Genomic DNA, 8,944 nt, shown 5'->3' with positions numbered 1-8,944 from the left:
TCCCCTCCGATGATGCGTGAGTAGTTTACCACAGACCTACGGGTCTGTAGCTAGTAGCTAGATGGCTTCTTCTCTCCTTTTGATCTTCAATACAATGCTCTCATCGATGTTCTTAGAGATATATTTGATGTAATGACCTTTTACGGTGTGTTTGTTGGGATCCGATGAATTGTGGGTTTATGATCAGTTCTATCCTTGAATATTATTTGAGTCTTTGTTAAACTCTTATATGCATGATTGTTATAGCCTCATATTTCTTCTCTGAAATTTTAGTTTGGTTTGGCAAACTAGATTGATCTTTTCTTACCATGGGAAGAGCTGCTATGTGATGGGTTCGATCTTGCGGTGCTTAATCTCAGTGACAGAAAGAGACATGACACACATGTGCCGCTGCTATTAAGGGTAACAAGATGGGGTCTATTCCTACATGAATAGATCTTGTCTACATCATGTCATCGTTCTTATTGCATTACTCTGTTTTCCATGAACTTAATACACTAGATGCATGCTAGATAGCGGTCGATGAGTGGAGTAATAGTAGTAGATGCAGAGTCGTTTCGGTCTACTAATCTTGGACGTGATGCCTATATACATGATCACTGCCTCAGATATCGTCATGATTATTCACTTTTCTATCAATTTCCCAAAAGTAATTGTTTACCCACCTTATGTTATTTTCTTGACATAAGCCTCTAGTGAAAACTACGGCCCCCGGGTCTATTTCCTATCAAATTAAATCTAAAAATACGTTGCTGCACATTTTATTTATTTATTTTATTCTGTGTTTTAGTTAGATATATTTATCAAAACTTATACAATTTAATCTATCTCAATACCGAGAAGGGATTGACAGCCTCTCTTACACGTTGGGTTGCAGTTCTTTGTTGTTTGTGTGCGTGTGCTGTTTACATAGTGTTGCTTGGTTCTCCTACTGGATTGATAACCTTGGTTTCATAACTGAGGGTAATACTTACCTTTTTGTGCTGCATCATCCTCTCCTCTTCAGGGAATTACCAATGCAGATACAAGCAATCAGTTATCTCGCGGGTACCCTCCAGGTCAACCCGATTCCATATCACTCACAGGTACCCTCAAGGTCAACCCAACTTCACATTCTCTCGCGGGTACCCCTCGGGGCCGACCCAACTCCATCATGGTTCTAGGGTAAAGTCAAAGCAATCGCGTGTCCATAACACCAAGGGGGAATCCAAGGAATCACCCTCGATCGATTCCAGTTGATGTAACCGTCAAGGTGAACTTGGAGGAATCACCCTCAAGGGTTCACACTTGAGGTGTAGCACGACAAAGTCATTAACGGGAGTGGTGAAGGAGGAATCATCCTCCGTAGACCAGGACCAATTAGCTACACTACAGAGATCTCATCAAAAGTGTTATGCGAGGTATCACCCTCGGCACTCAATAGTAACTCTGCAGAGTCATCCAACTAAGGGGGAGTGATGTGATGTGTCGGGTCCTGGACATCGATCACGTTGATCGAGTCATCGATCACAAAGCGGGGCCAATAGGGATAAGGTGAGGGGTCACTGGTGGATCACTAACCAACCTATACTAAGCATATAGGATAAGTACGCAAGTAACAATGGCAGGTTACAAAATCAGGATATGCATCATAATAAGATCAATAAAATATAGTAACAAATTCTAATGCAAGCATGAGAGAGAAGGAACTGGGCGATATAGGAATGATCAAGTGGTTTTTGCTTTCCTCGAAGCTCTGCTGCAAGGGGCTGAACATCAGGGGCGTAGTCATACTCGGCAGCAGCGTCAGTCTCGATGTCTACCAGAGAGAAGAGGGGAAAGAAACAATTTATATAAAGCAAACATATGCATCAAGATGCATGACATGACAATATGCAGTGCTAGGGGTGGCCAATTGCAGTGCTACACGATACAGAAGAAGTTTTCCCAGAGTTTGGCAATTTTTGGAAAGATGAATCGAAGGGCAAGGATCCATGTTCATCATGTTAGAGGCATGTGACAGATGAACGGATAACATATTTCGATTCTTTCTAATTTTCTGAGCAACTTTCATATATAAATTATTTTCATCTCACTTATAGATTATTTTTTATGATTTCTCAAAGTTTTAACAATATTATGAAATTATTATTAATTCAAAAATACATTTATTGCATCAGCACAACGTCAGCGGTCAACCCAGCCGGTCCAGGTCAAACCTGACCACTTGGTCCCACCTGTCATTGACAGAAAGACTAACAGGGGTTTATTTTTAACTATCCTAGTTAATTAATTAGTAGGGCCCACTAGTGAGTGACTAATTAGTCTAATTAAATTTAGTTAAACAAAAGGGGGGGTCCACCAGTCAGCGACTGGGCTGCCAAGTAAGCACTTGTTGACTGGTCAGCCCAGTCAACGAGGTCAGCTGGGCTACTAGGGCCCACCAGTTAGTGACCCTGGGGGTGGCCCCAACAGCGCCACGTCGGTGTGGTACCGGAGAGGGCTCTGGCGACCGTTCCCGTGGTGGAGACATGCCAGAGCTGGTCGAAAAATGCGCACAAAACCCCATTTGCCGCGCGGCCAGGTGCTTTCGAATGGGCGTTGCGCCGCATGTCGCCCTATGGCGTTGGTTTGGTCGGGGGTGCCCGGAGCGACGACGACGACGACGTGAAGCGGCGGTGGTGTTCGGGGTCAGACGGCGGCGCTAGGGGCACAAGGGGGGCGTGCGTGTGTGCATTGTGATCCCGGGAGCACCATGAGCACGGTGATGGGGTCGGGCGAGCCCCACGGCGGCTGTGGCTGCGTCGGCGAGTCCACGGCATGGCGGCGAGGTAAGCTAGAGTGGATACCGGAGCTCGAAGAGAGAGGGGAAAGGGCGAGGGGCTCACGTTGAGCCTGTAGGGGTGCATAGCGGGCTCGGCGGAGGCTCGAGGATGGCAGATTCTAGCGATGGCGACGACGGTGCAGAGGAGGAAGGCTGGTGCTTCGGCTTTTTCCCCGGGATGATAGCGGATTCGTGGGACTCCCTAGCTTGGCATGGGGGCGACGGTGGCCGCGAGCTCGACAACAGCCATGGCGTGGCATGGTGGTGGGCGTGGTGGATTTGGAGGAGGGGAGTGGAGCGAGAGGGAGAAGGAGAGAGGAGAGCGAGCGAGTGGGAGGGAGGACCAAGGAGAGGGGGTGACGGCCTTATCTCCTCCGGCAGGGGTGGCAAGGCGGCCGGGCAGAGACCGTCGAGTGCGGTCGCACGAACAATGGAGGCGGGAGAGGAAGATGATAATGGGGGAGCTAGGCTGGGCCTGCCACTTTGGCGTAAGGCCTAGTCTAGCCTAGCTCTTTTTTTCCCCTTTTCCATTTTCTGTTTTTCTTTTTGTTTCTTTCTGTTTCATTTTTTAACAAAAGTGTTTTAGTTTTATCTTTCCCTAATAATAAAGCACTGATTGACTCCGTGGGTTCACCGTCATAATACACTTCTTCAAGTAAATTTATGCTTTCAGTTTAAATTTAAAACATATACGCGAGGTGGTACTAATATTTACCCACTGACACCCTTAAGTAAAAGAAGACCTAGCAAGTTGATCCCCATCTCCCTCGATCCCGCAGGTCGCATACGGCGCTCCTCTCGCTGACCACCACCGTCGCCTCCCCCAAGGCCACCTCCTCCCTCACCGGCCTCAAGCACCTTCTCCAGCGCCTTCCCTCTCCTCTACACCACCGACCACCGGCGCCCATGGAAAGCACTATGCTCCTGCACCGCTTGCCGGCCTCCATCTCCAACATCGATACATCCCTTCCCATCGCTGGCGCTCCTGCTCGCTCAGTAGCCGTCCCCAACTCCTCCTCAATCCACGCCTCCGTGTCCTCCGCCTTTGCCGCCTGCCGCCTCCTTCTTCCCACGACCCCACCTCCTCTCTTTCTCCCTTTCCGCCTCCTGCCTCACTCCCTGTCCGCCTCCTTCTCACCACCCCGCCAGCCTCCTTATCATCCCCGCAACCGTCTCGTTGCTGGTGGTGGTGACCATGGCCGGACTCTTGCGCAACTACCGACCGTAGTCCCTTGCGCCTCCTCCCATGTCTCCCCCACCTCGCCTATGCAACACCGTGGCTGCACGGCACCAGCGCCATCTACTGCAACCCCGTGGTCAACCGTCTAGACACCATGGGGCAGCAGCCATGGAGGCCGCACCTCTGTTCGCTCGCCAGCTAGTATCTCCGCCTACATCCTCCATCATCCATCTAGATCAGGGCTGCCCAACAGGTGTTTGTTTTTATGCCTAAAAGTAAGTATGTGTTTTCCAGAATAAGCTCCATATATATACATCTTTACCTAATAATAAAGCAAATTAGGTTTCTTTCGTCCGTCATGGCATTTTTCAGAAAAGTCCCTTTATTTTAAAGAATTCAACCCGCAGTCCTGTTTTAAGTTAAAATGAATCGTTATTTTCGTATTTTACACAAAAGTCCTTGTCTTTTCTTGAAATCAACCCGCCGTCCGGGTTTAAGTCACACCCGAACCGTTATTTTACATTTTTCAAAAACCCCCTGATGTTTTAGGTAATTCATCCGCGGATCATATTTAAGTCAAATAAATACTTTTTAAAATCATCCATATCTTTTAAATCGTAACTCAGATTTGAACATGTTATATATGAAGTTTGATTAGAAAAATATGTAGGATATGAATATGAGATTATTTTTACCTGTTAAGTATTTTTAAATATTATTTTGGAATATATTTGAGTCAAACCAAATGATTTTCTAAATTATATGTATCTTGTAAACAGTAACTTTGATTTTAACATATTATATAGGAAATTTTATTAGAAAAATGTGTGGAATCTAAATATGATGTTAATTTTACCTGTTAAATATTTTTAAAATATTTTTATGGAAGAAAAATTATAATTTATAGCGCAAGATCCATTTTTTTCATACCGGCGGCGATTTAGATTGCAAATAAACACCCCACTATAACCATATAGGGAAAAGAAAACATCGATAACTACACATGCATACCTTTGAAAAATGTTGTAGGGGAAAACAACAGATTTCTCATCGTGAGAGTGAGTGAGAGAGAGAGAGAGAAAGAGAGAGGGAGAGGGAGAGGGAGGAGAGAGGGAGAGAGAGACGTCTTAGGATTATTCATATTCAACACACGTTTTTTGTTGTTTTGTGTGAACACCGAGGCCATCGCCGGCGAGGGTGAGAAGGAGGATAAGCGGCAACACAAATATGATGCCTCGCAAAAATAAAGGAGATGGACCTATTGTAGTCTTGAGTGATGGTTGTTGAGTTAAGAACGTGTGTTATGTTTTCTCTCCCGTTGCAACGCACGGGCTCTTTTGCTAGTATATATATACATATATATGTATATATATATGCATTGCCTGTTGACTGCTCCTAAATTCTAACATACATTTGCAGGTTTATGAATGCATACCGCACGATTGTGGTAGAAGCACTTGTTCTTATTCTCTTGTCTAATTAGAGTTTTTAATTAGTGAGGTAGATGATTTCTTTGGCTGCATATTAGTTACAGAACATGAGCTTGTGAAGAGACAAAGTTCTAGCATTTGGTTCAAATATGACATAACTTTTGAAATAGGCCCCAAAACTTTCTAATCAGATACTACTAACATATTGTTCTATTTGAAAATATTTGGGTGGATAGGTTTTGGTGATTGAAAATATTTGAGATACCACACTTCAGTTTAATTTCATATATGCTCCCTGTTTGATTCAACTCCATGAACAAATAAGTTCATGAACAAGTTCCTGTTTAATTCAAGTCTGAAAGATTCATATTTAGGTACATAGGTTTCGGTGATTGAAAATATTTGATATGCTACACTTTAGTTTCAAGTGAAATAATATACATGGATTTAAATTAAGTTTTGACATGTTTGACTTGCCTGTATTCAAAAACTATCGTTTGCCACAGCTGCAGTTATATCGAAGCTACCAATAGCGGCAACTTGCAGGGCCCTGCTATCTGACCATGCTTGCCGAAGCTGCTACATGTCATATTAGTTTTTCATGTTGTGTCTTTTCTGACCGCGTGAAGTTGCAAGTTGCAGAACTGGAATCAACCTTTTCTAGTATCATGCCAAAAGAAAAAACCTTTAATGCTACAGCCGAGCAGAGCCATGGATGCCTATGCTTTCGCATACTTGCCTCTGTTGCTGGAGGTATTTAGCCAGTCACCTAATGCTTCCTCTGTTTTAATGCGTGTTGTTTCTGAAAAATACAGGGTAGTACAGCTGCATATGGATTGTATGCAGGAAACATAGAGTGGAACAGAACTGAAGCATCTCTAATCTGGCTCCCTTGGTCTTTCAATCGGTTGGTTAAAACCCAAGATATCTTTTGGGGTTCGCAGTAGTTATTTACTAGAGGCTTGCACGACCCTTTAGAAATTAGAAGTGATTTTAAAACAGAAGTGGTACCAAACTGAAGCTATTTCCGTTAGTATTGTCTATGTCTACTTGGCCTTTCATGGGAATCTTCCGCAACCTGCAAATACTACAGATGATATGCAGAGAAGATTTCAGTAGTACTTATTACTGCCTTAGTACCATGCTGTTCTTCTCTGCATAAATCATTTATAAAGCTGTAGGAGGAACTCTGCTCGCATATCTGAATATCCAACTAACTGTCTTACCACTAATTAGTTGCCACAGTGCAACTACTGACAGTGGATACAGACATCTTACTCTCTTGGCAGAGTTCAAAACAACATGAACCAAGCTGATGAAATTTAGTCATATTTTTTTCTTTTTTCCGAGCATGTAGTTTCTTCAACTGTTCTGAAGGTCCTCTCTTATGTAATTAAGCTGACATGCAAATGTCCTGGTACATAGTTAGAATCATATAACTGACAATATTCAACTTTTCTGATGTAGTAAGAATGTCAAGCGTTATTTTGTCATTGGTGTTTCCGTTTGTCGGTTACAGATATATCATTCCAATATTCATACTATAGAAGTCGTTGTCAGGGAGTGCGAGATGGGCGGCGCAGTGGCTAGCGATGGCAACAACATCACGGGAGCTATGTTCACCCAGTTTGAGGTGACGTTGAGGAGATGTCGACGAACTCTGTGGATGAGCGGTGGTCATGAGAGTTTCCGAGGAAGGCCGACTCGATCATGGAGTTGCCATCGCTGCAAAAGGCGATGCTGGCAACAGAGAAAGCCATCCATTTTTGCCACCGTGAATAACAACATTGTAAGGCTCTACATTGGTGAGTAGAACTGTTCCTCCAAATCAAATCCAACTATTGGCTAAATATGTTCTAAAATTTGTTGCCTGACTGCCTCATTTGTGTCCATGTCTTTGTTGGGAATTTCCAGGTTGCTGAAGCAGCAGAGAAGCTTGCGTCATGCAAGCAACTGGTGGCTGCAAGGATCTGTATGTAAACATGGTATGTGAAATTTGTGCCACACAGGAATGGAAATGCCAATTTTCAAAACATAATATGCGTGTTTGGATGATGATTACTCGGGATTGCCGAATAAAATTTGGAATTAGTGTAACTTCAGTGTGGCTATGAATTTTAGATGTAGTTAATGATTTGTTACTTATTGGCATAAAAAATTCCAGTTACCCAGTAGAAATTAGTTGAATCTAAAATCAATTATTAAATCTGCTTTGTAGGCTTCTGCTAAAGAGATAAACTGAGAGGTACTACTATCCTGGTTCCATGGAAGGCTTATTTGTCATCTTGAATCCCGATTTGGACAAGAAGAAATCCCCCATGTTTCCTTGAATCTCTGTAAAGCAGCGTTGTGCATTGCTATTGAATGATGCCGTGGGTCGTGGGCATAGAATGGAGGTTGCATCACATCCTCTACATTGTGTCAAAGGACATGCATGTGGTGGTGTTCATAGTGGACGGGGTTTGTTTTCATGTAAGTGATCGTATATGTAAGATAGGTGGTGGATGAATTGGCATTTCATAAGTTTTTTCCCGTTGCAACGCACGGGCATATTTCCTAGTAAAATATAAGACTTGCACCTAAATTAGTATTTTAAATTAGGCCACCACCACAAAAAGTTTGGCACTTAAATAAAATAGCTTGTAATTTTTTTAATTAAAAAGCATTCAAATTATTGTTTTGGCCCCCTGTTTTAGGGCACTTAAACACTTTATAAAATGTTGGTTTCATCACCATAATTAACTACGGATTATTTGCACCATCAAGAACATTTTAGTTTTCATGTTTGTGAATGTATTTATTTCACTTATAATTAGAATCTGAATTCATGTGGAATTTGAAATGAGATTTGGGTCAAAAGGAGATCAAGCACTATTTAGCAAAATGATTTAGCTTAATCACAGAGGTGCGTGACCACCATGGTCGCGCAAGCTGGCAGGTGGCCGAAGGAGTGGCCTAAGCGTCGGTACAAGTGACGGATGTTGGTCATCCAGCTCAGGGTTAGTTGCTCCTCGCACATGCTTTGGACGCTCGGTCAGCTCTTCCCATGTCGGGGGTTGGGTCTTGCGGGTTGGGGAGGTGTCCACGTGTTATAGCGACGGTGAAGGGTTCGTTTCGAGATGTCATGGTGGCGGCCTTGGGACGTGGACTACTGATACGTCCATTTTACATTATGTTTACCTACTATTATTTATAATATTTTTATGCATAATAATGCTTTTTGGAGTAATTATAATGCCTTTTCTGTCATAATATGCAAGGTTCACACAAAGAGGGAGAATACCGGCAGTTGGAATTCTGGACCTGAAAAAGCTACGTCAGGCAACCTATTCTGCACAACTCCAAATGAGCTGAAACTTCACAGAGATTTTTATGGAATATATAAGAATTATTGGAGCAAATAACTACTAGAGGGGCCCCACCAGTTGGGCACAACACACCTGGGCGGGCCAGGGCCCCCAGGCGCGCCCTGGTGGGTTGTGCCCTCCTCGGCCCACCTCTGGTGCCCCTCTTCTAGTATATAAGTCATTT

General features: G+C 43.6%; 1 long non-coding RNA gene across 1 annotated transcript; it reads left to right on the top strand.

Moving 5' to 3' along the window:
- The first annotated feature begins 6,984 nt into the window (after positions 1-6,984).
- Positions 6,985-8,010, top strand: LOC125523189. The gene is made up of 3 exons (XR_007290143.1): positions 6,985-7,218; positions 7,328-7,398; positions 7,632-8,010. It is a non-coding gene; the product is annotated as an uncharacterized LOC125523189 (long non-coding RNA).
- Positions 8,011-8,944: the final 934 nt, after the last annotated feature.

Source organism: Triticum urartu, chromosome 1, assembly GCF_003073215.2.
Source record: "Triticum urartu cultivar G1812 chromosome 1, Tu2.1, whole genome shotgun sequence".
NCBI lineage: Eukaryota > Viridiplantae > Streptophyta > Magnoliopsida > Poales > Poaceae > Triticum > Triticum urartu.
The sequence above is the reverse complement of the archived record's forward strand: the minus strand, read 5'-3'. Positions and strand labels throughout refer to the sequence as shown.